The sequence below is a fragment of the Somniosus microcephalus genome, unplaced genomic scaffold, assembly GCF_052327205.1.
Source record: "Somniosus microcephalus isolate GS21.2 unplaced genomic scaffold, FLI_Smic_1.0 unresolved_chr1, whole genome shotgun sequence".
Classification (NCBI taxonomy): domain Eukaryota; kingdom Metazoa; phylum Chordata; class Chondrichthyes; order Squaliformes; family Somniosidae; genus Somniosus; species Somniosus microcephalus.
This window is the reverse complement of record NW_028225179.1, coordinates 55,526,569-55,554,426: the sequence shown is the minus strand read 5'-3', so window position 1 is coordinate 55,554,426 and position 27,858 is coordinate 55,526,569. Positions and strand designations below refer to the sequence as shown.

The following is a 27,858-nucleotide window of genomic DNA, read 5'->3' as shown; positions in this document are numbered from 1 at the left end:
TGTCTGTATTATCTATATATATATAAAGCGGTCGATCTGTCTGTCCTTCTGTCTGTCTGTCATTCTGTCTGTCTGTCCTTCTGTCTGTCCTCACGTGTGCGTCTGCCTGGTATGCGCTCGAAAGTTATAGAGCGTACCTACGCGTGCGTTACGTCAAAAGAAAGCTTACCTCTTCCAAAACGGTCTTAAGCGTATTTATGTTTCAGCAGGGCAAAAATCGCGCCCGCGGTATCCGAAAAACCTTCAACATTCCGCTCATTAGCATCTCATTATCCGCTCATTAGCGACAGAGTGACCTCGAGGTTTGGTGACCTGACGGTCGACCAATCAGTGCGTGTGTGGGCGGGCCTTATCGTTCTGAACTGAGGTGAGTAGCCGCCATCTTGCTTCCATTCTTTTTCCTGCTTTCTGCTTCTTTCTTTTCAAATATACATTTCCAGCAAAATAAAACTGTTTTTATTAAATTGATTTAAAAAAACTAGACTCATTTGTAAGTATTTTCTCTAACCTGAAGATTCTTTTTCCTACCTTTCCCCGTTTTTGTTAGGCCTGAAAGCCTGGGCCTTTCTTGCCCAGCCAGGCCCGAGCTAGGTAATTGTCCCACGGTTTCTGCAAAGCTCCTCACCAGCCACCCCCGCCCCGCGCCCCCCCCCCCCCGGTGTCACGTTACCCGGGGCAACGGCGTCAGCCACGAGGGTCAGGGTGCGCGCACAGCAGGAGCAGCTGAGACATGGCGTCTCTCTGTTCCCCGCTCGGCTCGGGCGGGGGGGTCGGCGGGGCTCACGGGAGTGCGGATCTCGGCCGGGGCTTGGTGAGCGGGAACGGTTACCCCGGCAACCGGGTCCGCCGGCAGTCTCTCACAGCCGCAATCGGCGGTCTTGAAGCCAGCTCGGGAGGGCGGGGCTCCGGAGGGCGGGGGACCGGTGTTCGGAAGATCGGGTATCCGGAGATCGGTGGTGGGGTTGGTGGGGGGTGCCAGGGTGAGCCTCGGGGGGGCAGGGATCAGGGGGCTCGGGAGTTCGGGGGGGGGCGAGCCTCGGGGATCAGGGGGCTCGGGAGTTCGCGGGGGGCGAGCCTCGGGGATCAGGGGACACGGGGATTCTCCCCCTTATCCTCCCCTTCCCCTCCCTCTCCCCCCTCCCTCTCCCCTCCCTCTCCCTCCCTCCCCTCCCTCCCTCCCCCTTCCCCCTCCCCCCTCCCCTTCCCCTTCCCCCCCTCCCCTTCCACCTCCCCTTCCCCCTTCCCCCTCCCCTTCCCCCTCCCCTTCCCCCTTCCCCTTCCCGTCCTTCCCCTTCCCCCTTCCCTTCCCCCCTCCCCTTCCCCCCTCCCCCCCTTCCCCCTCCCCTTCCCCCCCTCCACTTCCCCACCTTCCCCCCTCCCCCCTTCCCCTCCCCTTCCCCCCTCCCCTTCCCCCCTCCCCTTCCCCCTCCCCTTCCCCCTTCCCCTTCCCCCCTCCCCTTTCCCCCTCCCCTTCCCCCCTCTCTTTTCCCCCCTTTTCCCCCCAGTCGCTCTCTCTTCCCCCCAGTCGCTCTCCCTCTTCCCCCCAGTCGCTCTCTCTCTTCCCGCAGTCGCTCTCTCTCTTCCCCCCAGTCACTCTCTCTCTTCCCCCCAGTCGCTCTCTCTCTCTCTTCCAACAACAACATTCCCTCGAAAACGCCTCGGCACCGCCGGGCACTTCAGCTAGTTATTAATGTATTGGTGGGTGATCTGTGTCAGTTATAAATGTATTTCTGAGGTCTGAAAATGTCCAGTCCGGCGCGATTCTACCTTCTCATTGCCCCACGTGGCGTACGGTAGACTATCTGTTCCATTCGGATTCAACATTTGTTTTTAGTAACTATGTTGACATTTAGAAATGTGATAATTATAAAAAAAACAACTCTTGTTCCACCAGCCTCTCTGACACCACTTCCGCGTCACATAATCTCTCTGCTACCTCCCAAGTGTCCCTCAATCTTTCTGATACAACCTGAGTGTTCATTACCCACTCTGATATCTCCATAGCATTGCTCACCCTCGCTGATAGATCCTCAGTGTCTCTTACACTCTTTGAAACATCCGAAGCGTCCCTTACGCGCTCTGATACATCCTGAGAGTCTCTAACCTCCCTGATACCGCCACAGAGTCCACTACTCTCTCTGGTATCCACTCAAAGCCCTCATACCCCCTTGATACTATCTCAGGAACTCTTCAATTCCCTCACATCCTCTGAGCTGACCTTTGCTCTCGCAATCCCCTCTGAGAAACTTTTAGACTCCCTGATACCAGGTGCAAAGAGTGTTTTGAATGCCGTGGCTCAGGCCAATATGGGCGGAACCGGCTGACTTCACAGTGTGTGTAGGAAGGTTAAGTGGACTTTGTGTGTGAGAAGACCACCGAAACGTTTTGCTTGGAGCTCCGCCCTTGAGGCAAGTTTTGTGTTGTCAGGTAAACTGCTACAGTGAAAGCACAAAATTAAAAACAGAAAAAGCTGGAAATATTCAGCAGCTCAGGCAGCATCTGTGAAGAAATATTCATTTTACCAGGGCATCACTGCCCACTGTGACTGATACTTCACGTGGGTCATAACTTACAATTTCAACACCTCCGTGCAAGGAACAGTTTGGGCCGAAATGAGGTCCTTGCTGATTTGAGAAAATAGAGCGAGGCAGCAAAACAAAACTCCCCACTGCGGATTGGGCAAAGACGGCACTCAGATGCCTTGGATGTGTTGAAGTAATGAAAAAAAATCTAGTCTGAAATGCAACAACGCTAGAATTCGAAACCCTGCGTGTAGAGCGGAGTCGATTAACGGTCCACCTCCTTAACCTCTCAACCACCGCGCCCCGTAAACACAGCACAGAGAGATCTTTTCTTTCCTTCTTTCTGAATGCAAATCCCTGGACCCAAAGCAAAAGCAACAGGAAAGTCAGCTTTCAGTTGCCAGTTCCCAGCATCAGAAGTGAGATAGCAATGACGTGCAAGCCTGGCTGAGCGTTCAGAAGCGCTGGATTTAATTTTCAGTCTTTTCAGGGGAGTGGATTCAAATCCCACCGCTGCCACAATTTTATTTATTTTCGGGTTTTACCAAAGAAATGCTCGCTGCAAAGTTCAAAATAAAAATATATGATATAGGAAGCATTGATTGGGTCAAGCAGCATCTAGTGAGTCATACTCTTCATCAACAATCCCTTTATTAAGCGGTATCGTGCGTGGCAATGCTATTCTTTTTATTCCCTCCTGGAATGTGAGCATCGCTGACAAGGCAAGCAATTATTGCCCATCCCTCATTGGCCTTGAGAAGGTGGTGGTGAAATTCAACGCAGGCCTCGCAGCCACTGGAGCCTTCATCCAGAATGGGAACTGGTGCAGGCACAGTTACTTTTAAAAGAATTGGAGCCTTTTCACACGAGAAGAAACTCACCCCTGGAGATTCTATAAAAATAGGCCGCGCTGGGAATCGAACCCAGAATCTCCTGTTTACCAAACAGACGCTTTGACCAGCTAAGCCACGGGACCCAATGCTGGCGCAATTGCTCGCCCCCACTCACTGATGTCTATCAGCTTCCGGTCGCAGTCTTCTGGACTCTCAGGCCGTTTCTTATTTCTCCAGCTCTCGTGTCTATTCCGCCATATGTCCCATTGCTCTCTGTAACTCCCGCTTAATTTATCTCAGTGTCAATCTGTGAGGTGATTCTGAATGATTACCTTATGTTTGTGTCTTATATGAAATAAATGGGGGGATCAGACAACTCTTCCTCTGACACTGGGGAACAAATAAGCCAACAGTTATAACACGATATTGTTTACTGTGATGCAGCAAATACAATATTCCATCTTAAAAGTTTCAGTTTCAATTCTGGGCAAAAGAAACTGACTCCAACGTGTTTCCAATAGCCTGCCTTTTAATCTGACGTCACAAACGCCACCATTGCACCTCAAGGTGATTCATAACTAATAAACAGAGAAGTCAAGCACTGAAAGGGTATTTGAAGAAAGGGTTGTGAGTCTGTGGAATGCACTGGCCCAGCAAGCAGCAGATTTAAAACAAGGTTTATAAACCGGCAGCCTGTGGGAGGAAGGGGGCAGAGAGGCAAGAGAGACACAGGAAAGATCAACTTGGAAACTATTGACCCCGAATCTACTTTAAATCCCCCCACTGCATTTCAACCCATTTAATGTCAGATTCACAAATTGATGCATGTGAGCAATATAGGACATTTATCGCTGTCTCTGGTCTAAAATAACTGCTTTATTATTTGCTCCCACTCGCTGTGTTTAGGCTCTACCCTGAATATTTATCTCCGACCTAGAATCAGTTTGTAATCTGGAGACAAGGTTTCTGCAGGCGGCGGGCAGGGAGCAGAGGCTGTGACTGATCTGAGTCATGTGGGAGCAGAACACAATGTTTCTGCTGTTTATTTTCATTACCCTGCAGAATATTCCATACTGTTCTCAACATCTTACATACCGTTAAATATCGGAAGATTTCTTTTATTGTAATGATCGCTGCGATTCTTCTGGACTTGCTGAATTTGCAGCAAATTAAATATCACGAAACCATCATCGCCAACAATAAACAGGGTCAGCGATTTGAGAATTTAGTATCTTGGAGCCAATATTTTCGCGGCTGCGATGGCCGAGTGGTTAAGGCGTTGGACTTGCAATCCAATGAGGTTTTCCCGCGCAATTCGAGCCTTGCTCGCAGCGGGTTTTCTCATTATGACAATTAACTACTTCAAATAAATTATTTTCTTCAATCTGCTCCCTCTGGGAGGATTTTGGATTTTTCAATGCCGGTTTTAAGGAAACTAAAGGATTGCCGAGACAACTGGATCACTTACTTCAAGAAGGTTTGCTGACCGAATTCCAAAAGTTTTCTGCAGATTGTCTGGAAGCTCCAGATAAGGAGGCCTCGACAGTCTCTGAGGTACCTTCACATACACTCGGTGCTGTCCGGTAGCATCAGTCTGTGTAACCGTGGGAGAGAGAGAACCGAAAGTCACTGGAAGGCTTGTTTCTGTCAGCAGCAATGTTACAAGAGCAGCCATTCTAAAGTGAAAAGCAGAACACATTCCAGGAGACAGTCCAGGAGACAGACAAACGGAGTGGAGATCTGGAAGACTGACCAGAATAAAAACAAGGAAGACACCAAATCAAAATTCATCTCTCCCTCTCCCGAAGCAGAAGAATTGAACATTCTGAGTTTTGTGTTGCACCACTGAGGTTGTACAAGTCTCTCTCTGTAAAACTTGTATTATTATGTCAAAAAACGATTTGTTTGAAAAGTTTGAAGCTTCATTTCCCAAGGAATTTTCTGAATCGGGCTGCATTGGTTCCGAAGGCCGGCTCTGCTTTCGCAGAGCTTGACTGTCGGGAGGTCCCGCAGGTCGAAATGTATCGACTGGTTTCAAAGCACCAACTCAGATTGGGGCGTATGGGACATGTGGCCCAGGAAGAGTGGTGGTAGCAGAGCACACTTAGCAGTTTAAGTGGCTGAAAGTGAATGTTAGATTAAGGAAATACCGCAGGAAAATTATAATGAAATTGAAGGGGGAAAGTAAAGGAGAGCTATTGATTGTGGAAGGAAGAAAACTCTGCGTTATGGTTCGGTTTGGAGTCGAAGTTGCTGCGGCCAGTATGCAGATTATTAATCACTATACGAGCACGGCACCACACATCAACAACTGGAGCTCTGCAAAGTATCGCATGGCTCTCCTTAGGAAACATGGATTTTTGGTGAAGATTCCAAAATCAGCACCGCCAGAAATACAGAAGCGGTGAAATTCAACGCAGGCCTCGCAGCCACTGGAGCCTTCATCCAGAATGGGAACTGGTGCAGGCACAGTTACATTTAAAAGAATTGTAGCCTTTTCACACGAGAAGAAACTCACCCCTGGAGATTCTACAAAAATAGGCCCCGCTGGGAATCGAACCCAGAATCTCCTGTTTACTAGACAGACGCTTTGACCAGCTAAGCCACGGGACCGAATGCTGGCGCAATTTCTCGCCCGCACTCACTGATGTCTATCAGCTTGCGGTCACTGTCTTCTGGACTCTCAGGCCGTTTCTTATTTCTCCAGCACTCTTGTCCATTCCGCCATATGTCCCATTGCTCTCTGTATCTCCCTCTTAATTTATCGCAGTGTCAATCTGTGAGGTGATTCTGAATGATTACCCTATGTTTGTGTCTTATCTATATATATAAATCGGTGCTTCTGTCTGTCATTCTGTCTGTCATTCTGTCATCGCCTGTGCGTCTGTCAGGCTATGCGCACGAAAGTTACAGGGCGTACCTACGCACGCGTTACCTCCAAAGAAAGTTTACGCTTCAGAGATGGTTTTAAGCGTATTTACTTTTCAGTCGGACGAAAAGTGTTCGCGCCTTATGCAAAAAACCTTCAGCAAAAAACCTTCAAAATTAAACTCATTATCTGCTAGCATTGATTGACTGACATCAAGGTTCCACCAATCCTTTTCCGTCACGATTGACCAATCCTACAGTACGGTCCCCTGATGGTTGGCCAATCGGTGTGTGTGTGTGCGGGACTATTCGTTTTCATCTCGGGGATGTGGCAACCATTCTTTCACTAAGCTTCCAGCTCAAATGACTTCAGCTTCCAGCTATAACGACTTTCAAACTTAGTATCTCTTTTAAAAATAACATAAGATTTACCAAAAACGTTTTATAAGTACTTTCACTTTCATTTTTCAACCTTTTAAAAGCTAGACATACAGGGACACAGACAGGGCCCTAAGCCTGCCACTCGATTTAAAATGTTGCCCAGCACCAGATTCACAAAGGGACACAGACAGGGCCCCAAAGCCATAAGTAGTTTCACTTTCATTTTGCAAGCTTTTAAAAGGTAGACAGACAGGGACAAACACAGGGCCCTAAAGCCTGCCACTCGATTTAAAATGTTGCCCAGCACCAGATTCACAAAGGGACACAGACAGGGCCCCAAAGCCTGGCACTCGATTTAAACCGTCTGCCCCAAAACAGCCCCGGCAACGCCGGGCTCCCCAGCTAGTATGAAATAAATGGGGGGATCAGACAACTCTTCCTCTGACACTAGGGAACAAATAAGCCAACAGTTACACCACGATATTGTTTACTGTGATGCAGCAAATACAATATTCCAGCTTAAGAGTTTCAGTTTCAATTCTGTGCAAAAGAAACTGTGACTCCAACGTGTTTCCAATAGCCTGCCTTTTAATCTGACGTCACAATCGCCACCATTGCACCTCAAGGTGATTCATAACTAATAAGCAGAGAAGTCAAGCACTGAAAGGGTATTTGTAGAAAGGGTTGTGAGACTGTGGAATGCACTGGCCCAGCAAGCAGCAGATTTAAAACAAGGTTTAAAAACCGGCAGCCTGTGGGAGGAAGGGGGCAGAGACGCAAGAGAGACACAGGAAAGATCTACTTGGAAACTATTGACCCCGAATCTACTTTAAACCCCCCACTGTATTTCAACCCATTTAATGTCAGATTCACAAATTGATGCATGTGAGCAATATAGGACATTTATCGCTGTCTCTGGTCTAAAATAACTGCTTTATTATTTGATCCCACCCGCTGCGTTTAGGGTCTACCCTGAATATTTATCTCCGACCTAGAATCAGTTTGTAATCTGGAGACAAGGTTTCTGCAGCCGGCGGGCAGGGAGCAGAGGCTGTGGCTGATCTGTGTCATGTGGGAGCAGCACACAATGTTTCTGCTGTTTATTTTCATTACCCTGCAGAATTTTCCATACTGTTCTCAACATCTTACATACCGTTAAATATCGGAAGTTTTCTTTTATTGTAATGATCGCTGCGATTCTTCTGGACTTGCTGAATTTGCAGCAAATTAAATATCACGAAACCGTCATCGCCAACAATAAACAGGGTCAGCGATTTGAGAATTTAGTATCTTGGAGCCGACATTTTCGCGGCTGCGATGGCCGAGTGGTTAAGGCGTTGGACTTGAAATCCAATGGGGTTTCCCAGCGCAAGTTCGAGCTCTGCTCGCAGCGGGCTCTCTCATTATGATAATTAACTACTTCAAATAATTTATTTTCTTCAATCTGCTCCCTCTTGGAGGATTTTGGAATTTTCAATGCCAGTTTTAAGGAAACAAAGGATTGCCGAGACAACTGGATCACTTACTTCAAGAAGGTTTGCTGACCGAATTCCAAAAGTTATCTGCAGATTGTCTGGAAGCTCCAGATAAGGAGGCCTCGACAGTCTCTGAGGTACCTTCCCATACACTCGCTGCTGTCCGGTAGCATCAGCCTGTGTAACCATGGGAGAGAGAGAATGGAAAGTCACTGGAAGGCATGTTTCTGTCAGCAGCAATGTTACAAGAGCAGCCATTCTAAAGTGAAAAGCAGAACACATTCGAGGAGACAGGCCAGGAGACAGACAAACGGAGTGGAGATCTGGAACACTGACCAGAAAAAAAACAAGGAGGACACCAACTCATAATTCATCTCTCCCTCTCCCGAAGCAGAAGAATTGAACATTCTGAGTTCTGAGTTGCACCACTGAGGTTGTACAAGTCTCTCTCTGTAAAACTTGTGTTATTATGTCAATAAAACGATTTGTTTGAAAAGTTTGAAGCTTCATTTCCCAAGGAATTTTCTGAATCGGGCTGCATTGGTTCCGAAGGCCGGCTCTGCTTTCGCAGAGCTTGACTGTCGGGAGGTCCCGCAGGTCGAAATGTATCGACTGGTTTCAAAGCACCAACTCAGATTGGGGCGTATGGGACATGTGGCCCAGGAAGAGTGGTGGTAGCAGAGCACACTTAGCAGTTTAAGTGGCTGAAAGTGAATGTTAGATTAAGGAAATACCGCAGGAAAATTATAATGAAATTGAAGGGGGAAAGTAAAGGAGAGCTATTGATTGTGGAAGGAAGAAAAGTCTGCGTTATGTTTCGGTTTGGATCCGAAGTTGCTGCGGCCAGAATGCAGATTATTAATCACTATACGAGCACGGCACCACACATCAACAACTGGAGCTCTGCAAAGTATCGCATGGCACTGCTTAGGAAACATGGATTTTTGGTGAAGAGTCCAAAATCAGCACCGCCAGAAATACAGAAGCGGTGAAATTCAACGCAGGCCTCGCAGCCACTGGAGCCTTCATCCAGAATGGGAACTGGTGCAGGCACAGTCACATTTAAAAGAATTGTAGCCTTTTCACACGAGAAGAAACTCACCCCTGGAGATTCTATAAAAATTGGCCCCGCTGGGAATCGAACTCAGGATCTCCTGTTTACTGAGCAGACGCTTTAACCAGCTAAGCCACGGTACCGTATGCTGGCGCAATTTCTCGCCCCCACTCACTGATGTCTATCAGCTTCCGGTCACTGTCTTCTGGACTCTCAGGCCGTTTCTTATTTCTCCAGCTCTCTTGTCCATTCCGCCATATGTCCCATTGCTCTCTGTATCTCCCGCTTAATTTATCTCAGTGTCAATCTGTGAGGTGATTCTGAATGATGACCCTATGTTTGTGTCTTATATGAAATAAATGGGGGGATCAGACAACTCTTCCTCTGACACTGGGGAACAAATAAGCCAACAGTTATAACACGATATTGTTTACTGTGATGCAGCAAATACAATATTCCATCTCAAAAGTTTCAGTTTCAATTCTGTGCAAAAGAAACTGTGACTCCAACGTGTTTCCAACAGCCTGCCTTTTAATCTGACGTCACAAACGCCACCATTGCACCTCAAGGTGATTCATAACTAATAAACAGAGAAGTCAAACACTGAAAGGGTATTTGTAGAAAGGGCTGTGAGACTGTGGAATGCACTGGCCCAGCAAGCAGCAGATTTAAAACAAGGTTTAAAAACCGGCAGCCTGTGGGAGGAAGGGGGCAGAGAGGCAAGAGAGACACAGGAAAGATCAACTTGGAAACTATTGGCCCCGAATCTACTTTAAATCCCCCCACTGTATTTCAACCCATTTAATGTCAGATTCACAAATTGATGCATGTGAGCAATATAGGATATTTATCGCTGTCTCTGGCCTAAAATAACTGCTTTATTATTTGATCCCACCCGGTGTGTTTAGGCCCTGCCCTGAATATTTATCTCCGACCTCGAATCAGTTTGTAATCTGGAGGCAAGGTTTCTGCAGCCGGCGGGCAGGAAGCACAGGCTGTGGCTGATCTGTGTCATGTGGGAGCAGAACACAATGTTTCTGCTGTTTATTTTCATTACCCTGCAGAATATTCCATACTGTTCTCAACATCTTACATACCGTTAAATATCGGAAGTTTTCTTTTATTGTAATGATCGCTGCGATTCTTCTGGACTTGCTGAATTTGCAGCAAATTAAATATCACGAAACCGTCATCGCCAACAATAAACAGGGTCAGCGATTTGAGAATTTACTATCTTGGAACCGACGTTGAAGCGGCTGCGATGGCCGGTTGGATTTGGAATCCAATGGAGTTTCCACGCGCAGGTTCGAGCCCTGCTCGCAGCGGGTTTTCTCATTATGATAATTAATTACTTCGAATAAATTATTTTCTTCAATCTGCTCCCTCTGGGAGGATTTTGGAATTTTCAATGCCGGTTTTAAGGAAACTAAAGGATTGCCGAGACAACTGGATCACTTACTTCAAGAAGGTTTGCTGACCGAATTCCAAAAGTTTTCTGCAGATTGTCTGGAAGCTCCAGATAAGGAGGCCTCGACAGTCTCTGAGGTACCTTCCCATACACTCGCTGCTGTCCGGTAGCATCAGTCTGTGTAACCATGGGAGAGAGAGAATGGAAAGTCACTGGAAGGCTTGTTTCTGTCAGCAGCAATGGTACAAGAGCAGCCATTCTAAAGTGAAAAGCAGAACACATTCCAGGAGACAGGCCAGGAGACAGACAAACGGAGTGGAGATCTGGAAGACTGACCAGAAAAACAACAAGGAGGACACTTACACATAACTCATCTCTCCCTCTCCTGAATCAGAAGAATTGAACATTCTTAGTTTTGAGTTGCACAACTGAGGTTGTACAAGTTTCTCTCTGTAAAACTTGTATTATTATGTCAATAAAACGATTTGTTTGAAAAGTTTGAAGCTTCATTTCCCGAGGAATTTTCTTGTATCATCGGGCTGCATTGGTTCCGAAGGCCGGCCCTGCTTTCGCAGAGCTTGACTGTCGAGAGGTCCCGCAGCTCTAAATGTATCGACTGGTATCAAAACACCTACTCAGATTGGGGCGTATGGGACATGTGGCCCAGGAAGAGCGGTGGCAGCAGAGCACACTTAGCAGTTTAAGTGGCTGAAAGTGAATGTTAGATTTAGGAAATACCGCAGGAAAATTACAATCAAGTTGAAGGGGGTAATTAAAGCAGGGCTATTAATTGTGGAAGGAAGAAAAGTCTGCGTTATGTTTCGGTTTGGAGCCGAAGTTGCTGCGGCCAGAATGCAGAGCATTAATCACTATACGAGCACGGCACCACACATCAACAACTGGAGCTCTACAAAGTATCGCATGGCACTGCTTGGGAAACATGGATTTTTGGTGAAGAGTCCAAAATCAGCTCCGCCAGAAATACTGAAGCGGTGAAATTCGACCCAGGCCTCGCAGCGACTGGAGCCTTCATCCAGAACGGGAACTGGTGCAGACACAGTTACATTTAAAAGAATTGTAGCCTTTTCACACGAGAAGAAACTCACCCCTGGAGATTCATTAAAGAAAGGCCGCGCTGGGAATCGAACCCAGGATCTCCTCTTCAATTAGACAGACGCTTTGACCAGCTAAGACACGGGGTAGACTGCTGACACAACTTCTCGCCACCACTCACTGATGTCGATCAGTTTCCGGTCACTGTCTTCCGGACTCTCAGGCCGTTTCTTATTTCTCCAGCTCTCTTTTCCATTTCGCCATGTGTCCCATTGCTGTCTGTATCTCCCGCTTAATTTATCTCAGTGTCAATCTGTGAGGTGATTCTGAATGTTTGTGTCTTATATGAAATAAATGGGGGGATCAGACAACTCTTCCTCTGACACTGGGGAACAAATAAGCCAACAGTTATAACACGATTTTGTTTATTGTGCTGCAGCAAATACAATATTCCATCTGAAAAGTTTCAGTTTCAATTCTGTGCAAAAGAAACTGTGACTCCAACGTGTTTCCAATCGGCTGCCTTTTAATCTGACGTCACAAATGCCACCATTGCACCTCAAGGTGATTCATAACTTATAAACAGAGAAGTCAAGCACTGAAAGGGTATTTGTAGAAAGGGTTGTGAGACTGTGGAATGCATTGGCCGAGCAAGCAGCAGATTTAAAACAAGATTTAAAAACCGGCAGCCTGTGGGAGGAAGGCGGCAGAGAGGCAAGCGAGACACAGGAAAGATCAACTTGGAAACTATTGGCCTCGAATCTACTGTAAATACCCCCACTGTATTTAAACCCATTTAATGTCAGATTCACACATTGATGCATGTGAGCAATATAGGACATTTATCGCTGCCTCTGGTCTAAAATAAATGCTTTATTATTTGATCCCACCCGCTGCGTTTAGGCTCTACCCTGAATATTGATCTCCGACCTAGAATCAGTTTGTAATCTGGAGACAATGTTTCTGCAGCCGGCGGGCAGGGAGCAGAGGCTGTGGCTGATCTGTGTCATGTGGGAGCAGAAGTGCGACGCCAACGTTAAAAAGGGGCTCACGAGGGACCTTTCGCAAATTTCAATCTACAATCCCTCAAGCGAGATTCATACCCATTCACTGAAGTGTCACTCTGTCTGGAATACAGACCGAATCAACTGATTATCAAATGTATATTCAAATAGGTTTGTCATGTATTGTCCATTGCATTTTGACTGATTCAGGTAAGCAGAGTATTGGAGACAGCAGTTTTGCATTCCCAATACCAATGCTCTGTCACGCGTGCCCGCAGTTCCATTTCCATTCCAAACCGTCTTTTTACTGTCAATGATTTGCCCGGAATGTGCTTGGAGAAGTGTTAGAATCGCAGTACAGCCCTTCTCAATGTCGCTTCCTCTAAGTTTCCGCTGATGATTTTCACCAGTGTAAGATTCATCAGCTTGAGCTACTGTTTAATTTGTTCTCGGCATTAACTGTGCTGATCCTTTAACTTGTCCCACTGCACGTCATCTCCAAATTTGTCGATTGTACCTCGAGGGCACTTTTCATACGTAAATCTGCAACATCTGCCAGAGAACGATTCAGGTTCAGCTGTTCCAAAACAATGAGTCGGTCATATTACCTACAGGCTACAGATGTAAACCTCTGCGCTCCTCTGCTTCAATGATATCTTGTTACGCAGCGATGGGCAGTTTACGCTCTCTGAGGTTGCAATTGCTGCTTTCCACCAGCAGAGGGCGCTTGGAGAGAGCGGGGCCGGACAGGCGGCCTGAATGTTGCTGCTGTCGCGGCCACACTCACTCTGGGAGCTGGGGAACAGCAAACAAACTCATGGGTTTGTTACCGCATCTGAAATGCAGCTCCTAACTGTTGCTATTGACAGAGGCATCGTTGCAGGATCCTGTAATGATCTCTCACACTGTCGGTATCTCTGTAGAGTTTAATTGTGTACAGAACTCTTGTCCATTTCGCCATGTGTCTCATTGCTATCTGTATCTACCGCTTTGTTTATATCTGTGTCAATCTGTGAGGTGATTCTGAATGATTACCCTGTGTTTGTGTCTTACATGAAATAAATGAGGAGATCAGACCATCCTTCCTCTGACACTGGGGAGCTAATGAGCCAGCCTTTATAACAAGATATGTTTTATTGTGATGCAACAAATACAATAGTCCATCTTGAAAGATTCCGGTTCAATTCTGTGCAAAAGAAACTGTGACCCCAACGTGTTTCCAAATCGCCGCCTTTTAATTTGACGTCAGAAACGCCACCATTGCACCTCAAGGTGCTTCATAACTAATAAACAGAGAAGTCAAGCAGTGAAAGGGTATTTGTAAAAAGGCTTGTGGGACTGTGGAATGCTCTGGCCCAGAGAAGCAGAAATAAAACAAGGTTTAAAAACCGTCAGCGTGTGGGAGGAAGGGGAGAGTGAAATAACGAGCCACAGGTAAGATCACCTTAGAAACCATTGGCTCAGAATCTGCTTTAAATCCCCCTACTGTATTGAAACACATTTAATGTCATATTCACACATTGATGCATTGAGGTTTAACGCTGTCTCTGATCTAAAATATCTGCTTTATGTATGTGAAATTCTCATTGCCGAGATTAAACAATCAGTGCAAGGTTAGTGGTTCTTTGGCCTAGGGGTGCGGTTGTCATTTTGGGAATTCACATCAATTAAAATGCAAGAGGTACCGGGTCCAAATTCTGGACGCGCCCCAACATTTTAATAGAACCACTTTCCTCGGCCTGGAGACATTCCACAAATCTTCAAATAATAACTGCCAGAAAAACAGCTTGTGTTCAGTACATCGCAATAAAACGGCAATTTTATTCTTTAAAGCAGGAATTCCGTCCCAGAAGTGCTGAAACTGTGAGGTCAATGTGTAAGTCCGTTTGTTTCCAGAAGCCTGCTCCATATTTTCCACATTGTCAATCTGGGAGCTCGGCAGGACATGCGGTAAAGGGGACTTTATTAAAGGTTGTTTCTACCATTTGGAAACAGAAATACTGAACTAACGAGCCACAGGTAAGATCACCTTAGAAACCATTGGCTCCGAATCTGCTTTAAATCCCCCTACTGTATTTTGTATCAGTCTTTACAGTAGAGGACACTAAAAATATCCCAACACTGGACAAACAGGGGGCAATGGGGGGGGGGGAGGAGCTAAACACGATTAAAATCACTAAGGAGATGGTACTCAGTAAAATAATGGGACTTAAGGCGGATAAATCCCCCAGACCTGATGGCCTACATCCTAGGGTCTTGAGAGAAGTGGCGGTAGGGATTGTGGATGTATCGGTGATTATTTTCCAGATCTCCCTGGACTCAGGAAAGGTCCCAGCAGATTAGAAAACTGCTAATGTAACACCCTTATTTAAGAAGGGAAGTAGACAAAAAGCTGGAAACTATAGACCAGTTAGCCTAACATCTGTGGTTGGCAAAATGTTGGAGTCCGTTATTAAGGAAACAGTAACAGAGCATTTGCATAAACATAATTTAATAGGACAGAGTCAGCATGGTTTTACGAAGCGGAAGTCATGTTTGAGCAATTTGCTCGAATTCTTTGAGGATGTAACATACAGGGTGGATAAAGGGGAACCAGTGGATGTAGTGTATTTGGACTTCCAAAAGGCACTTGACAAGGTTCCACACAAAAGATTACTGATCAAGATAAAAAAATCACGGGGTTGGGGGTAATATACTGGCATGGGTGGAAGATTTGCTATCTAACAGAAAACAAAGAGTTGGTATAAATGGTTCGTTCTCGGGCTCGCAATCAGTAACTAGTGGTGTTCCGCAGGGGTCAGTGCTGGGACCCCAGCTCTTTACAATCTATATTAACGATTTGGAGGAAGGGACCGAGTGCAACATATCCAAGTTTGCCGACGATACAAAGATGGGATAGAAAGCATTGAGTGAGGAGGGCATAAAAAACCTGCAAAAGGACGTAGACAGGCTAAGTGAGTTGGCAGAGATTTGGCAGATGCAACATAATGTTGGAAACTGTTATGCACTTTGGCCGAAAAAATCAAAGAGCAAGTTATTATCTAAATGGAGAGAAACTGCAAAGTGCTACAGTACCAAGGGATCTGGGGGTCCTGGTGCATGAAACATAAAAAGTTAGTATGCAGGTGCAGCAGGTGATCAGGAAGGCCAATGAAATCTTGGCTTTTATTGCAAGGGGGATGGAGTATAAAAACAGGGAAGTCTTGCTGCAGTTACACAGGGTATTGGTGAGGCCACACCTGGAATACTGCGTGCAGTTTTGGTTTCCATATTTAAGAAAAGATATACTTGCTCTCGAGGCGGTTCAGAGAAGATTCACTTGGTTGATTCCAGAGATGAGGAGGTTGATGTATGAGGAAAGGTTGAGTAGGTTGGGACTCTACTCATTGGAGTTCAGAAGAATGAGAGGCGATCTTATCGAAACATATAAGATTCTGAGGGGACTTGATCGGGTGGATGCGGTGAGGATGTTTCCACTGATGGGTGCGACTAGAACTAGGGGGCATAATCTTAGAATAAGTTGCTGCCCTTTCAAAACTGAGATGAGGAGAAACTTCTTCACTCAGAGGGTAGTAAATCTATGGAATTTGCTATCCCAGAGAGCTGTGGAAGCTGCAACATTAAATAAATTTAAAATGGAGATAGACATTTTCCTAGCAGATAAGGGAATTAGGGGTTATGGGGAGAGGGCAGGGAAGTGGACGTGAGTCTACATTCAGATCAGCCATGACCCTATTGAATGGCAGAGCAGGCCCGAGGGGCCGTATGGCCTACTCCTGCTCCTATTTCTTATGTATTGAAACACATTTAATGTCATATTCACACACTGATGCATTAGAGCAATGAGATTTAACGCTGTATCTGATCTAAAATATCTGCTTTATGTATGTGAAATTCTCATTGCCGAGATTAAACAATCAGTGCCAGGCCTGCTTTTAACATGGTAAGTGGTGAATTAAATAAAATTAAAACTTTTTTCCACAGGTTTATTATTTTTAAATACTTAAATGAAAGGTAAGTTTATTTTAAGCCGCGTTAAAAACAGTAATTATTTTTTTCAAAATTTAAATTTTCTTTTAAATAGTTATTTTATGTAATTTATAGTTATTTTAAAATTGTGATGTTTTCTAAAAAAATGTTGAAGTTTTAGTTAGGTTTTCGGGCAGATCTCTATTCATTGATTTGACAGGTCTTCCTGTCAAATCTGATAATAAAGATTCCGTGCTACGATTGGCTCTCCATTGCCCACGTGATCCCAGGGGACTCTTCGAACTAATGGCGCCACTGGGACATGCAAGCACTGCGCGCCAGCAGCTGGAGCAGGCCCAGGATCAGAATCCCACGCGGGCCCACAGCACAACGGCAGGCGCGCTAGGTAACTGCAGGTCGGGGGCTTCCACGCACGGGAAGCCTCCGACCCGAATTTCTGGCCCATAGTAGGCCCAGAGATTCGGGTCCGAACGCGTGAGTATGCACGGGGTACTCACGCGTAGATCCGATGGAAGGGCCGATATCTTGCATGCACCGCGCATGCGCGGGAAACCGGCACTTCCGATCCTCTGAACGAAGTGGTTCAGAGGTGGAACGCGCGCGCAGGGGAGGCGGCGCGTGCGCTTTGAACATAGTTTTTTTTTACAGGTTTTCACGCAAGGGTAAGCCTGTAGGATTCACACATTTGAAAAGCAGGCGTAAGGCCTGCTTTTTAAACGTAAGTGGTCAATTAATTGAAATGAAAACATTTTTTCCAGAGGTTTATTATTTTTAAATACTTTAAAGTAAGGTAAGGTTATTTTTAGCCCCGTTTTTTTATAAAATTATTTTTTTCAAAAATTTAAATTATTTTTAAAATAGTTATTTAATGTAATTTAAAGTTTATTTAAAAAGTGTGATGATTTGTTAAAATTTATTTGAAGGTTAACTACTGTTTTGGGGACCGGAGTATTCATAAGTTTGACAGGTCTTTCTGTCAATCTTATGAATGGGCTTTTCCCTCCTCGGATTGGCTGCCCATGGCAAGGGGACGCATCGCACTAACTATGCCGCTGGAACACGCAAGCACAGCGCGCCAGGAGCTGGACCGGGCCACAGAGAGGAAATCCACGGAGCCCTAAAGCTCAACTGCCGGCGCGCAAGGTAAGTGTAGGTCGGGGGCTTGCACCCACGGGAAGCCCCCGACCCGAATTTCTGGGACACATAAAGACAAACAATTACAGTACTTTTAGCAATCAATCACCTGTGATGGATGTAAGTATATTTGTGTATGTTCATGTTAGATACAAATGTATTTGTGAGTTGCTATTGTGTTAGATGTAAATGCTTTTGCACCTCTGTTCATTACAAATATATTTAGACATATCTGTATTATTTATTAATGTATTGGGTGGGGGAATCAGTGTAAGTTATAAATCTATTTCACAGCGCTACAATTGTCCAGGCCGGCCCCTTTCTACGGTCTTATTGCCCCCACGTGGGAGACGGCAGACCACCTGTTACATTCGGATTCAACTTTTGCTTTTATTGATAATTAGAAAATGTGAGGTTTAGAAAGTAATAACTCTGCATCCATCAGCCTCTCTGATACCTCTTTACCGTCCCTTATTCTGTCTGATAGGTCCTGAGTGCACCCTAACCGCTCTAGAACCCCCTGAGCATCTCTTACCCTGTCTGGTAATTCCGCAGTGTCCTTTAGAATGTCTGGTACATCCGGAGCGTCCCTTGCCCTGTCTGGTACATCAAGAGCGTCCCTTGCCCTCTCTGGTACATCGGGAGCGTCCCTTAATCTGTATGATACATCCGGAGCGTCCTTTACCCTGGCTGGTACATCCGGAACGTCCCTTACCCTATCTGATACATCCGGAGCGTCCCTTACGCTGTCTGTTACATCAGGAGCATGCCTTACACTGTCTGATCTATCCGGAGCGTCCTTACTCTGTGTGATACATTCGCAGAGTCCTTTACCCTGTTTGGTACATCCGGAGCGTCCCTTACACAGTCTGGTAAATCTGGAGAGTCCCTTAAACTGTCTGGCACATTTGGAGCGTCCCTTACCCTGTCTGTTACATCCGTAGCGTCCCTTACCCTGTCTGTTACATCCGGAGCGTCCCTTCCTCTCTTTGTTCCCTACTGAGCGTGCATTATGCATTTTGATAACCAGTTTGCAAAAATTGCATATTTCACATTTCATGCTTCATCCGCAGCCATGTACTGCTTCCCATCGCTCACGCTCCTCAACTGTCCAGGGAAAAGCGCCAACTACCAGCTAAAAAAAAAACAGTTCTTCAGTTAATCTCCCCAGTTCACTTCATTCCCCAAGGAGTTTACTTGTAAAATCGGGCTGCTTTGGTTCCAAAGGCCGAACCTGCATTCCTACAGCTTGTCTGTCGAGCGGTCCCTCAGGTCTAAAGGTATCGACTTGAGTTTGGGGCGAATGGGACATGTGCCCCAGGAATAGCGGTGGGAGCAGAGCACACTTAGCGGTACGAGTAGGTGAAAGTGAATGTTAGATTAAGGTAATACCACAGGAAAGTTACAACGAAATTGAAGGAGGAAAGTAAAGGAGGGCTATTGATTGTGGAAGGAAGAAAAACCTGTATTATGACTCGGATTCGAAGCGAAGTTGCTGCGGCCACAACGCAGAGTACGAACAACTATACGATCACGGTGCCACATATCAGCAACTGTTTGCGGTTTCCTGCCCCATTGCAAAATGAGCCTGAATTTGATGTTAACTCTGTGTATCGTCATCATACCAGTTCCAGTCCTAACCTCATCTTTCTGCAGATTTATTAAAATCTATTTGATGGAAACTCTCTAACATATAATAAAATCGCCCATTTAAACGCTGTGAGTTAAAACAGGCGTTTTAATGTTGAGGGAAATATTTACAGGAACAGAACAACTTCTGCAGCAATAGAAATCGAGTCAGTGCCCAGCTCTGCTGTTCGGGGCAATCCTCGCCACCTCGTGTTTCATTTTCACATCGATGGGAAAACTGAGAGCGAACTCCAATCTACACGGGCTTTACACTGGTTAAGAGACAGACAACAAAGAGTAGGGATGAACGGGTCTTTTTCAGGATGGCAGGCTGTAACTAGTGTGGTCACTCAATGATCGTGCTTGGGCCCCAGCTATTCACAATCTATATCAATGATTTAGATGAGGGGACTAAATGTAACATTTCCAAATTTGCTCAAGATACAATGCTAGGTGGCAGTGTCAGTTGTGAAGAGGATGTGAAGAGGCTTCAAGGGAATCTGGACAGGCTCAGTGACTGGGCGAGAACATGGCAGATGGAATATGATGTGGATAAATGTGAAGTTATCCACTTTGGTAGAAAAAACAGGAAGGCAGAGTATTTCCTGAATGGTGAAAAATTGGGGAATGCAGATGCTCAAAGGGACATGGGTGTCCTTGTATATGAGTCACTGAAAGTGAATGCGTAGGTGCAGCAAGCCATTCGGTTGGCAAATGGTATGCTGGCCTTCATTACAAGAGGATTTGTGTATAGGAGTAAAGAAGTCTTACTCCAAGTATATAGGGCATTGGTGAGGCCACACATGGAGTACTGTGTACAATTTTGGTCTCGTTTCCGAAGGAAGGATATACTTGCCATAGAGGGGGTGCAACGAAGGTTCACGAGATTGATTACTGGGATAGCGGGACTGTCCTATGAGAAGAGATTGAGTAAACTAGACCTCTATTCTCTTGAATTCAGAAGAATGAGAGGGGATCTCATTGAAGCATACATAATTATTTCAGAGCTTGATAAAGTGGATGCTGGGTGGATGATTCCCTAGGCTGGGGAGTCTAGAACCAATGGCCACCGTCTCAGGATAAAGGATAGGCCATTCAGGACTGAGATGAGAAGACATTTCTTCACACAGAGGGTGGTGAATATTTGGAATTCTCTACCCCAGAGGGCTGTGGAGGCTCAGTCATTGGGTATATTCAAAATAGAAGTCGATAGATTTCTGACGAGTAAGGGCATCAAGGGATATGGCGATAGGGCCGGTGAATGGAGTTGAGGCAGAACATCAGCCCTGATCTCATTGAATGGGTGAGCAGGCTCGAAGGGCCGAATGGCCTACTCCTGCTCCAATTTCTTATGTTCTTATGTTCTTACACCGTTTGAAATATTAACTGAAAAAGCAAATGACGAGGGAGCTGGCAGAAAGGGTTAACTTTATCCTTTGGAAATGAATTTAATTTCAAACTTTTATCTATCTTAGACCAGCGCAGTTTACTCATTCGCACCAAGTCTGTACATTTTATTTCTGTAAAATTTTATTCCTGCTGCCGCTCTTCATAAAGAACACAGGGCCTTGCGCCACGGGCATTCAAAGACATTTCAACTCTTTCCATGTATCCTATATTTGTTTCAATCACACATTTCAACAGAACTCTTAAGATTAAGACGGAACACTTCCGATCTAACTGCACCATAACAGCGGGCCAATAGTTCACAGTTAAACCCCCATTGGCAGCTTGGTAGCGCTGCCCGTCGCTCACGCTCTGCAAGAGTTTTCGGAAAAGTGCCAACCAGCATCAAAACAAAACCCAGTTCTTCAGTTAACAAGATATCACAAGATTCTCCAATGAAATTTCGTGAACAATTCGGCCGCTGTTCTTCTAAAGTCCAGTCATGCTTTTGCAGCGCTTATCTGTCAAGCGGTCAAACAGATCTAAATGTATCGACTGGTTGTACACTGGTGCAAATGGAGCATGTGCCCCAATGAACAGCGGTGGTAGCAGAGAGAACTTAACCACGTAAGCACATGAAGTGAATGTTAGATTAAGGTAATACGGCAGGCAAGTGACAATGAAATGTAAGGAGTGAAGTAAAGAATTGCTACTGATTGTGGAAGAAGAAAAAGCTGGGAGAAGAGGCGGGTTTGAATTATGGAGTATCAGGCTCAGGCATGTGAGAGTGCGGGGTTTTAAATGAGTAAATAGGTTTTCACCTCCAAAAAAACATATTTTTCATGTGGTAAGATTTGATTTATCAGTCTGTTCCATTAGCAGGTGCCGCAGAGGACAGCAGATATAAAGCGAGCTGTGATGTGATTTAAATTTGAACCGAGGTTACTGCGGCCACAATGCAGGGCACTAACCATGATATGATCACAGCACCACACGTCAGCTTCGCGTATTTTTTCTGACCACAGCATAGTTGCACACGGCACGGATATTTTTGCTGTTAAATATGAATAAAATGTGCCGTATGTTTGCAGCGGTTGAGGTTTCTGTCCTGTTACTGTCATAGGAGCAGAGAAATAGGAGGAGGCCATTTAGGACCTCGAGCCTGCTCCGCTATTCAATTAGATCGTGGCAGATCTGTATCTTAACTCCATCTACCTGCGATGATTCCATAATCCTTCACATCCTCGCCGAACATAAATTTATCGATCTCATTTTGAAATTGTCAATTGACCCCAGCCTGACCAGTTGTTTTGGGAATAGAATTCCAGATTTCCACTGCCCTCTGTGTGAAGAAGAGATTCCTTACATTATCCCTGAACGGGGGAGCTCTAACTTTACTGCTTTGCCCCATTGTGCTGGACCCTCCTACCAGAGGAAATAGGTTCTCTCTCTCTTGCACCTATTTGTTTGCAGTTCTGACCGAAGTCCACACTCCAGAACATTAACTGTCCTTCTGACCCTGTCCCTCTAATTTGGATTTTGAGCCCATGCCTCTTTCCCTGATAATTCTTTGCGCCCTGCCCCTGCAATTTGATTTGTTGTAGATCACTGGCAGCAGGCGGCAGAAGCGACAGGAGCTGGTGGGGGGTTGAAAATCTTCATGTGTCACAAAGTCAGAATGTGTGAAGCGGTGCTTCAGAATATGACCATATATTGAATAAAATCTAAATGTTTAAGACACAACTGGCTTTCAGGAACCAGTCTCACTCCAGATCATAAGGCCTCCTGTTGCTACTTTTACATCACATGTGTGTCTCAATAAATGGAATCCCCTCACAATAAACACTCTCACCTTTCACAGCTTAGCGGACGAGATTCTCGGAGCGATGTGTGTGATCCTCTCATTTATGCGTTTGTACAATGTTCGGGAAAAGACGGAGTTGGAAATAATTTACAGGGAAATCATTTAAACTTACCTTCAAGGCTCGCGTAACCCACAGAGAAGCACAAACTCACGGATTCAGAACTGTAATATACAGTAGGCTCCACGGCGCATTGGATAGCGCCTTGGATGTCCAGTTAATTATTGGAAAAAACATTCAAAAGTGGTGGGTTCAAGTCCCATCAGAGTCGTTGTTTACTCAGGTTTTTGGTGACGACATTTTGCAGCAACACCACAACTCGTTCACTGATGTCCTTCAAGAGATTAGCGTGCAAAGTTAAAGTACATGGGATTGGGGTAATGTACTGACTTGGATAGAGAACTGGTTGGCAGACAGTAAGCAAAGATTTGCATAGTGGTTAGCACTGCTGCCTCACAGCGCCAGGGACCCGGGTTCGAATCCAGCCTCGGGTGACTGTCTGTGTGGAGTTTGCACATTCTCCCTGTGTTTGCGTGGGTTTCCTCCGGGTGCTCCGGTTTCCTCCCACAGTCCAAAGATATGCAGGTTAGGTTGACTGGCTATGATAAAATTGACCCTTAGTGTTAGGGGGATTAAATACATGGGGTTACGGGGATAGGGTGGGATATCTGTAGAGGTTACGGGGATCGGGTGGGATATGTGCCGGTGCAGGCTCGATGGGCCGAAATGGCCTCTATCTGCACTGTGAGGTTTCTGTGATTTGGAAAAACCGGGTCTTTTTCCGAGTGGCAGGCAATGACTAGTTGGGTACTGCAGGGATCGGTGCTAGGACCCCAGCTATTCACAATATATATTAATGATCTAGAATGAGTGAACTAGATGTAATATCTCCAAGTTTGCAGACGACACAAAGCAAGGTGGGCATGTGTGTTCTGAGGAGGATGCAGAGAAACTCCAGTATGATTTGGACAGGTTGGGTGATTGGGCAGATGCATGGCAGCTGCAGTATAATGTGGATAAATGCGAGGTCATCCACTCTGGTGGAAAAAACAGAAAGACAGGTTATAATCTGAAAGGCAATAGATTGGGACAAGGGGAAGTGCAGCGATATCTGGGTGCTTTGTGCAACAGTCGCTGAAGGTAAGCATGCAGGTGCAGCTGGCAGTTAAGAAGGCAAATGGTATGTTGGCCTTGAGAGCGAAAGGTTTCGAGTACAGGAGCAAGGATGTCTTGCTGCAATTGTACAGGGCCTTGATGAGGCCACACCTTGAGTATTGTGTGCAGTTTTGGTCACTTTATCTGAGGAAGGATCTTCTAGCCATGGAGCGAATGCAGCGAAAATTCACCAGACTGATACCTGGGAAGGCAGGAATGACGTACGAAGAGAGATTGGGTCGACTAGGCTTATATTCGCTAGAAGTTAGAAGAATGAGAGGGGATCTCATTGAAACGTGTTAAATTCTAGCAGGACTAGATGCAGGAATGATGTTCCCGATGGCGGGGGTCCAGAAACAGGGGTCATAGTCTAAGGATAAAGGGTAAGCCATTTAGGACTGAGATGAGGAGGAATTTCTTCACCCAGAGAGTGGTGAACCTGTAGAATTCTGTACCACAGAAGGCAGTTGAGGACAATTCATTAAATATTTTCAAAGAGTTAGATATATTTCTTAAGGCCAAAGGGATTAAGGGATATGCGGAGAAAGCAAGGACAGGGTACTGAATTTGGATGATCTGCCACGATCTCATTAAATGGCGGAACAGGCTCGAGGGGCCGAATGGCCTACTCCTGCTCCTATCTTCTATATTTCTATGTTTCAAGAACTGGGAATCGCCAATGAGGCCGCTTGAATTGTGATTAATTAACATGTCAGCTTCAACCTGCGCACCTCCTGGCAATATTTTCTTTACTCCACGTGTGTTGTGTGGACAAACCCTGTGCATTCTGTCCTCTGGAGCTCAAACATTCTCTGGAGAAAAGACAATCCGACCTTCTGGAACGGTACAAAGACATCATTTGAGCCTGGGAATCTCTCCCATATCAATCACTGAAACCCCCCGAGCGTGAATCAAACCCCAAGTCCAACGAGCCGCTGGAAACGAAGCCGTAAGATTTCGCTACCACCCACTGCTGATCAGCCATCGTTTCATCCAATCCGCTTTCTTACACAATGTTCAACAATATCAAGCGGTTCACTAAATATTCCAAGTCAACAATATTAGTCTCAATTCACCAGGTTCGGTTGGAAAGTGCGAATTTTACTTTTCTGAATCACTTTCCTTGCCGTCTCAGTCATTATTTCTTTCTTTACTCTTTTCTGCTGGTGTTGCAGGTTCGGGGCAATTCCATCCGGGGAGATATTTTTTTCCAATGAATGACACTAAGCGCAATTTGCTGTGAGGCCGAAATAGCTCAGTTGGGAGAGCGTTAGACTGAAAAAGATCTAAAGGTTCCTGATTCATTCTCTGGTTTTGGCAGTTTTATGGTATTTCCTGTCACTTTCTTTGGTCTGAATCTCGAACTGAATGATTTACTCTGAAATTCTTTATCCGGAACTGAAGGGCTGGGTTGGAATCAATAAAGAAAAAAAGACTTGCATTTCTATTTTGCACTTCATGACCACCGGACCAATCAAAGCACTTTACAGAAGTGGAGTCACTGTTGTAATGTCGGAAACGCGACAGCCAATTGCGCACAGCAAGCTCCCACAAACAGCAATGGGGCAATGACCAGATCATCTGTTTTTGTTATGATGGTTGAGTGACATCTAGAGTGGGACATATTTATATCCTCTGTATTTAGTTTTTATTTCTCGATCTACTTCTGCCATTTTCTCTGGTTTTTTCTCTCTCGGTACCGGGTGAACATTTGATTTGATGCATTTGTCCTAAACTGATGCCTTTTGCACATCTCGGGCGGTCCGACACGCTCTGTCTGTCTGTTAATGCTTGTGACCATTAACGGGAACAGGCCGCCAGTTAAACGTTTTTCAGCAAACCGAAGAAACACAAATAAACAAAAAGATGCGTTACTCCACCCCAGTGCAAAGGTGCAATGGATGTTATTGAAAATAAATTCCCCTGACATTCTGTATTTTTTTGTAAAGGCGTTATTAACACCGCCTCTAACCAACTGAGCTGACGGACAGAAAGACTCACCTCGAATGGGTGCGAGCCCCAGGCTGGGCGGTCTGTGTTTCACTTCTCACACTGGGTGACAGAGTTACTGTACCAACAATGAATACATCACATCCCCTAAACATTGTTCCGATATAAAATAAAAATTGGCAAATAAAAACTGAATGTGTAACTGGGAAGTAACAGAAAAAGAGCACAATTCTGAAAAACACTGAGTTTCCCAGCTTGCAAACTGTTCCTTTTTATCAATTTAGGAGCGGTTTCTGTAACTGCGCATGATTTTGAACACGCAGCTTTCATGAACTGGCTTCAGACTGCGATACCATTGCACCACAGTGAACGGAGTAAAGTTGGGATCTATAGGAGTGAGATCAGTACGGACTGTGGCTCAGGCTCTCCGAGTGCGAGAGGTGGAAGCAGCAACAGCCAGACCGCCTCAACAACAGCGCAGGATCCCCGCCCTCTAATTCAGCGATTCACCCTGTCCCTGAACACGTCATCTGACTTGCCGATAATAAACGGAGCAGAGGTTTCCATCGTGTTGTGATTATCACGTTCACCTCTACACGCGAAATGTCCCTGGTTCGATCCCGGGTGGAAACATTATTTGGAACTTGCTCCAGAAGAACCTCCAGGAGCGAAGAATGAAGCCATTGTTTTCGGTCACCATCACGAACTCTGTTCCCTAGCCATTGACTCCATCCCTCTCCCAAATAATTTTTTGAGGCTGAACATCACTGTTCGCAACCTTGCTTTCATAATTGACATTGAAATGAGCTTCTGACCACATATCCGCGGTATAACGATGGCCACCTACTTCCACCTCTGTAACATCGCCTGTATACACCCCTTGTTTTGCTCATGCCCTGCTGAAACCCTCATCCATGTCTTTGTTACCTCTAGACTTGAGTATACCAACGCACTCCTGGCTGGCCTCCAAGATTCCACCCTACATAAACTTGAGATCATCCAAAACTCGGCTGCCCGTGTCCAAACTCGCTCCAAGTCCCGTTCGCCCATCAGTCCTGTGCTCGCTGACCTACATTGGCTCCCGGTTAAGCAGTGCCTCGATTTCATAATTCTCATCTTTCTTTTCAAATCTCTCCAAGGCCTCGCCCCTCCCTATCTCTGTAATCTCCTCCAGCCCCACAACACCCGAGATATCTGCGCTCCTCTAATTCTGCCCTCTTGAGGATCCCTGATTATAATCGCTCCATCTTTGCTGGCTGAGCCTTCTGTTGCCGCCCTAAGCTCTGGAATTCCCTGCCTAAACCTTTCCGCCTCGCTATCCCACCTTCCTCCTTTAAGACGGTTCTTGAAACATATCTCTTTGACCAACTGCCCTAATTTATCCTTGTGTGGATCGGTTTCAAATGTTTTGACTTAAAACACTCCTGTGCAACGCCTTGGGACGTTTTCCTACTTTAAAGGCGCTATGTAAATACAAGTTGTTGTTTTTATTGTTGTTGAGCGCCACCGAGAGCCCGATGTACTCTCCAGATAACGAAACCCCTCGGTCCTACTCTGAAATTGAGCTCAGATTTTGTCGGATGTTTGACGCCAATTATGTGTGTGATACTGTCCATCAGGGCAATGGTAATTGAACATCCTGTATGGACGATCTCGCTCCATCAATGTTGAAGTTCGGCAGTTAAATGAATCTATAATTGTGGATATGGGGTTTGGGCGATTCTCTGTACGCAACTTGCGTCGTTATAATCCTGAACAACGTGTTCAGGTGAATCGTTGTTTGTGTTCAAAATGATGTAGGAAACATGTACAGATAACCCGTGAGTTTACACATCTTCTCCTTTGTGTCAATGGCTTACTCACTGCGTTGAAATCGAATCTAATTCCTGTATATTTTTCTTTGTCTGATAGTTGCTGGTTTAACAGTTAAAACTGACCCCACCTTCCCTCCTGTCAATAAGCAATACTGAAGGGCTCCTTTAAAACTCTCATGCTTTATTGCACCACCATGTTGTTTAATTGAGGAGCATTGGCTGGGGTTATATGCTAGAATGCAACAGGAGTTACTCTCATGTATTCACGAGCTGGTGAATTTACCAAAGGCTGCACCAGATTCCTGGTGTCCTAAGCACTGAACATTTTTACCCAACTCCT

The 27,858-nt window shown here is 45.6% G+C and overlaps 4 non-coding genes across 4 annotated transcripts; 2 read left to right on the top strand and 2 right to left on the bottom strand.

Annotated features, from left to right (window-relative positions):
* Positions 1 to 3,424: 3,424 nt before the first annotated feature.
* trnat-ggu (transfer RNA threonine (anticodon GGU)) lies at positions 3,425 to 3,498 on the bottom strand. Its single transcript has one exon. It is a non-coding gene; the product is annotated as a tRNA-Thr (tRNA).
* A 1,110-nt stretch (positions 3,499 to 4,608) lies between these two features.
* trnaa-ugc (transfer RNA alanine (anticodon UGC)) lies at positions 4,609 to 4,689 on the top strand. Its single transcript has one exon. It is a non-coding gene; the product is annotated as a tRNA-Ala (tRNA).
* Positions 4,690 to 5,894: 1,205 nt separating this feature from the next.
* On the bottom strand, positions 5,895 to 5,968 carry trnat-agu (transfer RNA threonine (anticodon AGU)). The gene has a single exon. It is a non-coding gene; the product is annotated as a tRNA-Thr (tRNA).
* Positions 5,969 to 7,915: 1,947 nt separating this feature from the next.
* Positions 7,916 to 7,997, top strand: trnas-uga (transfer RNA serine (anticodon UGA)). Its single transcript has one exon. It is a non-coding gene; the product is annotated as a tRNA-Ser (tRNA).
* Positions 7,998 to 27,858: the final 19,861 nt, after the last annotated feature.